Raw genomic sequence first — 7,014 nt, 5'->3', positions numbered from 1 at the left:
TAGATTAGTTTAAATTAATGAAGTGACAAAGATAAAGAGGTCTACGGTTTGTCGACGGATTGAAGATTTGGTATCAAATTAGCCTACCATAATTTAAAATTAATTCTGAACCTTTCAAATGAAATAACAGGGTAATAATAACTCATTTTCTGAAACAAAATTTAGAGTAATAACTCGAGAAGAGAAGTGATACTGAAAACACATTGAAAGGTTGAAGATAAAAATGTGGCCAAAATGACTGCTTTGATAAAAAAATGTATTTTTGGTTTAAAAGAAGGCGAAATGACCACTTCATTAAAAGTGGGTTCTAAGATGTCAAAGGTGACGAAAATGTCCATTTTGATATAAAAAAAAAAAAAAACAAAAAATAAAAGAAGGTTTTTAGAGTGACACTTTTAGTGAAAACGGGTTTTAAAGTGTCCAAAAACGATGAAAACGACCATTTTGGTAAAAATGGGGTTTTAAGGTGTCGAAAATGAAAAAAATAACTGTTTTGGTAAAAACGAGTTTTAAAGTGTCGAAACAACAAAAATGACCGTTTTGATAAAAACGAGTTTTAAAGTGTCGAAAATGATGAAAATGACCATTTTAAAGACAAAGCCAAATTTGAAGTCGGAAATGGTCGAAACGGACCGAAAACTTGTTTTTGGAAGGAAAAGGTTAGGGAGTGACCGAAATGATGATTTTGAGTGTGTTTAGTGTAAAAAGCAAAACTGTGATGGTTAGAAAAGCTACTGGTGCATCCCATGAAAGAAAACACTTTGGTTAGCTTCCGAAAGATCGTTGAGATCTCACGAGAACCATCTTTTGCATGTAGAATGATTGTTATTACGATGGTTTGACATGAATGTCATTCCGCCGTAATAGTAGACGTGTAGCTTTCGGGAATCGGCCACTACACTCAGTGACGTAGTCACAGAGGGACAAGTGGGGGCAATTACCTCCACTGAAATTTTAATTTTTTTTTTATAATTTTATATGAAAAGATTTTTATATTTGTATAATTGCCCTCTCTAAAATTTGATAATGCACACACACGCGCGCGCGCACATAATTGTAAATATATATAATATATTTATCAATTTATCACTTTTCCACAAAATATGATATTTTTTTTCCACTTTTCCAAAATATTATATTCTTTCCCACTTTTTAAAAAAAAAACCAAAACATTTCATCAAGATACCACAAACAAATGGATTGTTTCCATCACATTTTCAGTCTTCAACATTTCACAAATTCATAATCCAAACAAATTAAAGAAGCGGAGCAACCATTTACCAGTACATAGAGACTCAGTCGTATTGCAGTGCGACAGACAGGTAATCTGATATATATTTTTTTATCATCTAAATTTACGATTATTATTTGATATTATAATTTTAATTAGAAAAAATATTAGTTATTACTATCAAAATTATTTTAGGACTTGTTGTTCTTTCAAAATTTAGTTTGTGTAATTGTGTTACTAATTATTATTCTCTAAATAGGACTTAGGATTTTTTTTTATTTTTTTATTTATATTTATATATTTTTTTGCAGCCCGAATCAATGAAATCACATATTCACTTACTCTATCAAATTTTTTGATTGATTGGATTATCTGTGTAATACCCCTAATTTTAAAAGGATAGTCTCGGTATTTTAACAATTATTTAATTGCATTTTTATTTGTTTAATTGTTTATTTGCCTGTTTATTTGAATTAATTGATGAATTATGTTATTTAATTGTATTTTTATTTTATTTTAATTGAATTAATTGTATTATTATTTTCTTTAATTGAATTAATTGTATTATTATTTTCTTTCATTGAAGTAATTGTTTTAATTATTTAAATGCATTAATTGGATTACATTAGGGTTTTATTAATGTTTAATTTAGGCTTTATTATTCTTTTATAATTCACGTGGTGGCCGACTGGAATTAATTAGGGTTTTTCGCCTGTAATTATAAATGGACTAGGGTTTATATTAGCCTATAAATATACAGTGATAAGTCTGTATAGGGTTATAAACAAACCCTATTCACGTATTGAGAGGTAGAGAGAAACAGAGAGTGAAACTTGAGAGATTAACAGAGGGGTTCAAGGAGGACGGGACGGATTGCTTTTGGGTTGAACCAAGAGCAACGGAGGTGTAGAACGGCAGTCTAGGAAGTGGTCGGAAAACTCAAAGATGGTGGTTTAAGGTTTTGAACGGAAACCTAAATACAAGTCTCTATTTTAACTTCTTCCCTTAAACCTGTGTTTTGTGCATGCCTAGGTAGACTCCAGGGTTTAAATTAATGCTAAAACATATCTTTTATGCATTGTTAATCGGTATTTTATTTTGTTGAATTAAACTAGCTTGAGATTTTCTTAAAGTTTCTAACTGAATCCTGCTGTCGTGGATTGTAAGCTTTGTTTAATTGATATTGTTAATGCATATCGATGTCTTATAAATAATTTGGGACATTGATTGAACTCTAGAACAAGTAATAAAAACATTGCAGAGGCTCTAGGTATCGCCGGAGGCGAAGAAGACGAAGTAGAATCGGACAACGGCTTAAGGGAGAGAGAGAGTAGGCTCCCAAAAGGAGGGAGCCAGCTCCCTCAAAGCAAGAGCCGGCTCCTACATGGAGGGAGCCGGCTCCTACATGGAGGGAGCCGGCTCCCAGCTCCTCAGAGTCGGCTCCCAAGGGTGGGGAGCCGGCTTCCAAGTGTTTGGAGCAGGCTTTCAACTTTTGAGAGCCTGCTCTCGCCCAGAAACACGTATTACCTATTTTAAAGTTTTGTTTGGGCTGTATATGGTATTTTTAATCTGTTTAAATTGCATTAAATGATGTAAGTAATTGCTGGAACTTAGAGATTCTTTTGTATATGACTTGACACTGTTTATTTATATTTCAACGAGTTATAAGTATAGTGGATTATCTAAAATTGATTATGCTTGGTTTGGATTAAATTGATATTTAATTTGCCGTAAACTGTATCAATTTATGGACTGTTTGGAGGATTTAAATGCTTAGCTTTATTTTGGCAATTGAAAGGATTGGAACATGATTTTTAGGTCTTATAATGAATGCCTAATGTCATAATATATGTATTAAACTGTATTTATGCATATCTTGGAGAATGGTTGATGAATACCTATTATTGTTTTATCAATTATGATATTTGGAGGATTGTATGCACCGGTATGGGACGGTGGTATACTAGGGATGGATTAGTTCAAACACTAAGTTCTACCTATTCTGGATTGAGGTATGGATTAACCATAAATGTTAAGTTATACTCATATTGGTGTCAGGTCAATAATTAATTGAATGACATACTTTGGTTTCTGGCTAGATTGTTATACCTATGTCAGGCCACTATGTCAGATGGATGATATTTGGTATTATGATTATACGGACTTTATATATTTATGGTTATGGTGTCATGGTATGAGCTTGAGTCTTAGGACCATGGTTAGGGTGCGTATATCGCCTAGGATGGATAACTGGACATAGTTGCTGTTCTTTGGTAGGTCTAGGTACACATGACCACGTTATGTGCGATTTGCATGGTATTTCTACTCAGGCTGAGAAAGACCTATTGGGCTAGTGAGTGTCCTATAGTGTGTATTTATACATATATGGATTATTCTAGTTATTGTTGAGCTATTTAGGATGTATCTGTGTATCGGGTTTCTGTATGAATTGTAGTAGGATAGAACTTGCATGTGGGCCTGACCTACTCTTATTTTTCAAGTGTTCGTCAGTTTCAGAGTTAGAGCTTGATCGTGCAGAGCAGATACAGTCACTCACTCCTCTAACTACATGGGACTGCTTTCCATGTTTAGCTTTAGATTTTATTTCAGTTGTTTCAGTTTTAGTTTAGGATATTATTAAGGGTCCACTAGGATGGATTCCCGAGTTGTTTATTAATAGAGGCTTTTGGATTATTGGATTTCAATTATATTATTTTGAGGATTTTTAATTTAGAATTTTTTCAGCTTATTATTTTATTCTTATTTCATGTTTGTGTTCCGTGTTCACTTACATATTAATTATTTGGTATCCGTCGGATCTGTGCTCGGACTTGATCACCCTAGGCTCTAGAATCGAGGGGTATTACAATCTGGTTATAACTTATAAAATTAGTTAGTTATCTTCATATCTTGTTTTTTATTTTTATTTTTTGGATTTTTAATTGAATGAATTTTTGTTATGAGTAAATTGACAGTTATTAAGAATATTTGTAACCATGGAATTTTTTGGAATGGTTATCATGGATTTTTATTTTTATCTTTTTTACATATGTGATATATTAGAACAGGTAAATTTAAGTAACTGTGTTATTTTCTTTTTCATATCTTATTCTTGATTTATTGTATATGATTTTTTTTTTTAGTATATTTAATTAAAATTGCCCCACATAAAGAAATTATTGACTACGCCACTGACTACACTTGTACTCACCTACCTTGTACAGACAAGTATAGACATCTCTACGGTTTTAACTTGTAGACTTTGTAACTTTTGTAAATCGATCACTACCATTTATAAACCACCCCAATAAAGATGAGGACCATGAACAAATATGTAGCAAGATAACAAAGAAAAGTAAGAAGTAAATAAAATGAAAGAGATGAGTTTAGAAAACTTTTTTTTTACCTTTTTTTTTGGCTTTGAAGGCCTTATTAATTTGGTGTGTTTTTCTCCTTTTTCTTCAAACCATGTGTGGATTTGCAAGCTTAAGAAGACAAATGACTCCTTTCTATAAGTGTAGCCAGAGAAAAGAGAAGAAATAGTGCAGTGTGTGTGTTGTAGCCTGTGAAAAGTGTGTGTATGTATAAAGATTTGTGTGTATATATGTATAGAGAGAGTTTGAGAGAGAGAGAGCTCTTAGACAGAGTTTCTATTTATGGAGGGTTGATAATTATGCAAAGTGGAGGAAATGGCTTGTTTTTATAGACAAAGGAGGGATTTGGATCCTCTAAGTTAAATCTTCTTTAAGTTATCCTAAATTGAATTCTCTGTAAATTGACACGTGACATTTAAAACTTAGCTACTGCTTGTATTAAACCACGTCAACTAATTTAAAGAAAGTTTGAAAACTGCACCGTTTTGAGATAAGAAAAATTTACTAAAGTTTGAAAACTACACCGTTTGAAATAAGAAAAATTCACCATACTTTAACGATGTTAACGTCGTTCTTCTCCCTCATCTTTTTCCAAAAAGATCGCTACCTCTCTCTTCTCTTGCTCATTCCCACAATTAGGGAAATATTTCACGCAAAAAAATGAATGTTCTTTCCCACAATTTTTGGCGCCTAGAAGCTCTGGTTCACTCTTTTTTTCTAAAATCTAAATTGCAAAATTCCTCTCTTTTTTGAAATTTAAACTGCAAAATATCTCTGGTTCACTATTTTTTTATAAATTCTAAATAGCAAAATTCCTCTCTTTTTTTAAATTTAAACTGCAAAATCCATTATAGTGGTTTAAATATTCCCCCAGTAGTGGGAATAAGCAAGAGGAGAGAGACGGAGCATGGGAAAAGATAAGGAGAGAAAATGATGTTAACGTAGTTAAAGTATGGTGAATTTTTCTTATTTCAAAACGGTGCAATTTTTGGGAATAAGCAAGAGTAGAGAGAGAGAGAGTGGGAAAAGATGAGGAGAGAGAATGACGTTAACGTCATTAAAGTATGTTGAATTTTTTTTTATTTCAAAACGGTGTCGTTTTTAAACTTGGTAAATTTTTCTTATTTCAAAACGGTACAGTTTTCAAACTTTCTTTAAATTAGTTGACGTGTTTTAATACAAGCCGTAGATAGATTTTAAATGTCACTCAATCTGAAAAGAATTCAACTTAGAATAACTTAGGGAAGATTTAACTCAGAGGAATCGAGTGGTAATCTCGCAATTCTTTGTGCACAATAAATGATCAATGACCCAAAATGATCCTCCAAAAGTGCTAAAAAAAGGAGGGCTCAAATTCCCCTTACTGAGTGTTACCTCTCTATGGATTTCCATGACGGATCTGCGGCTCGGTAGTGATGTGTCTCCTTACCAAATCATGGAGTTTGAACTACGGATGGGTGTTCTAAGAAACCTTTCAACGATGGGCAAGCATTTGGTTCATGGAATTTTTGATGCTCTCTGGGATTGGTGGCGGTTTGTTATGGCCATCGGTGTTAACGCTGCTCAGGTATCGCCGGCGAACATGTCATTGTCATCTTGGGTTCCGGCGATCAGTTCCTGTTTTCTATCAAAGAGAAATACTGTACACTTTTCAAAGGCAATTAGAAATTGGTCACTTGTGCGTGAAGGACAAGCTATGCTTTTAGGACTGTTATTAGTTCATGTGGGCCTAGTTCTCTGCCTTTTCTGGCTTTGGCAGTCTACTTGGTCAGTGCACCAATTTAAATGATTGTCTTTTCATGTAATGTTATGAGGTATGCTTAGTGGTACTTTTGATAAGTTTGTATGTGGTCTGGCCCACTACCTTGACTCTTGTTTTTATGTTTTTATAAAATGTTTGTTGGGTTAAAAAAAAAAAAAAAAAAAAAAAAAAGTACCCCGTACTGAGTACTGACCCTATTTTGACAATTTACAAAATTGCCCATCTTTTTCAAGTATTCACATTTTATGCCAATTTTGAATTTCCAACCATTTTTTTTTGAATTTTTAACCTTAAGATCATGTCATATATATATGATGTCATCTATTTTGTCCCGTATTGACAGCTCAACATTAGTGAAGAATTGGCTAACAAATCCCTGAGCTTGTGAGTGGAATTTTGATGGAAGGGTTTTGGACGGGACATATTCAATATTATAATAGTTTATAAGGTTTTTCAACCTTTTGAACACATTCTTACCAAAACAAATGTTGACATTTTTGTTTTTATCTTAATTAAAAAGTTAATGCAATTTTTATTTATTTATTTATAACATTATTAATTTAACTTTATTAGAAATTTATAAAAAATAAAGCACAATTCATTCAATACCAATATACTAATAAAAGAAACAGTGAAACACTAAAAGT

This window comes from Cornus florida, unplaced genomic scaffold, assembly GCF_030987335.1.
Source record: "Cornus florida cultivar Cherokee Brave unplaced genomic scaffold, ASM3098733v1 CherokeeBrave_3.0.0_Hap2_Chr02, whole genome shotgun sequence".
Taxonomy (NCBI): Eukaryota; Viridiplantae; Streptophyta; class Magnoliopsida; order Cornales; family Cornaceae; genus Cornus; species Cornus florida.
Note: the sequence above shows the minus strand (reverse complement) of the source record.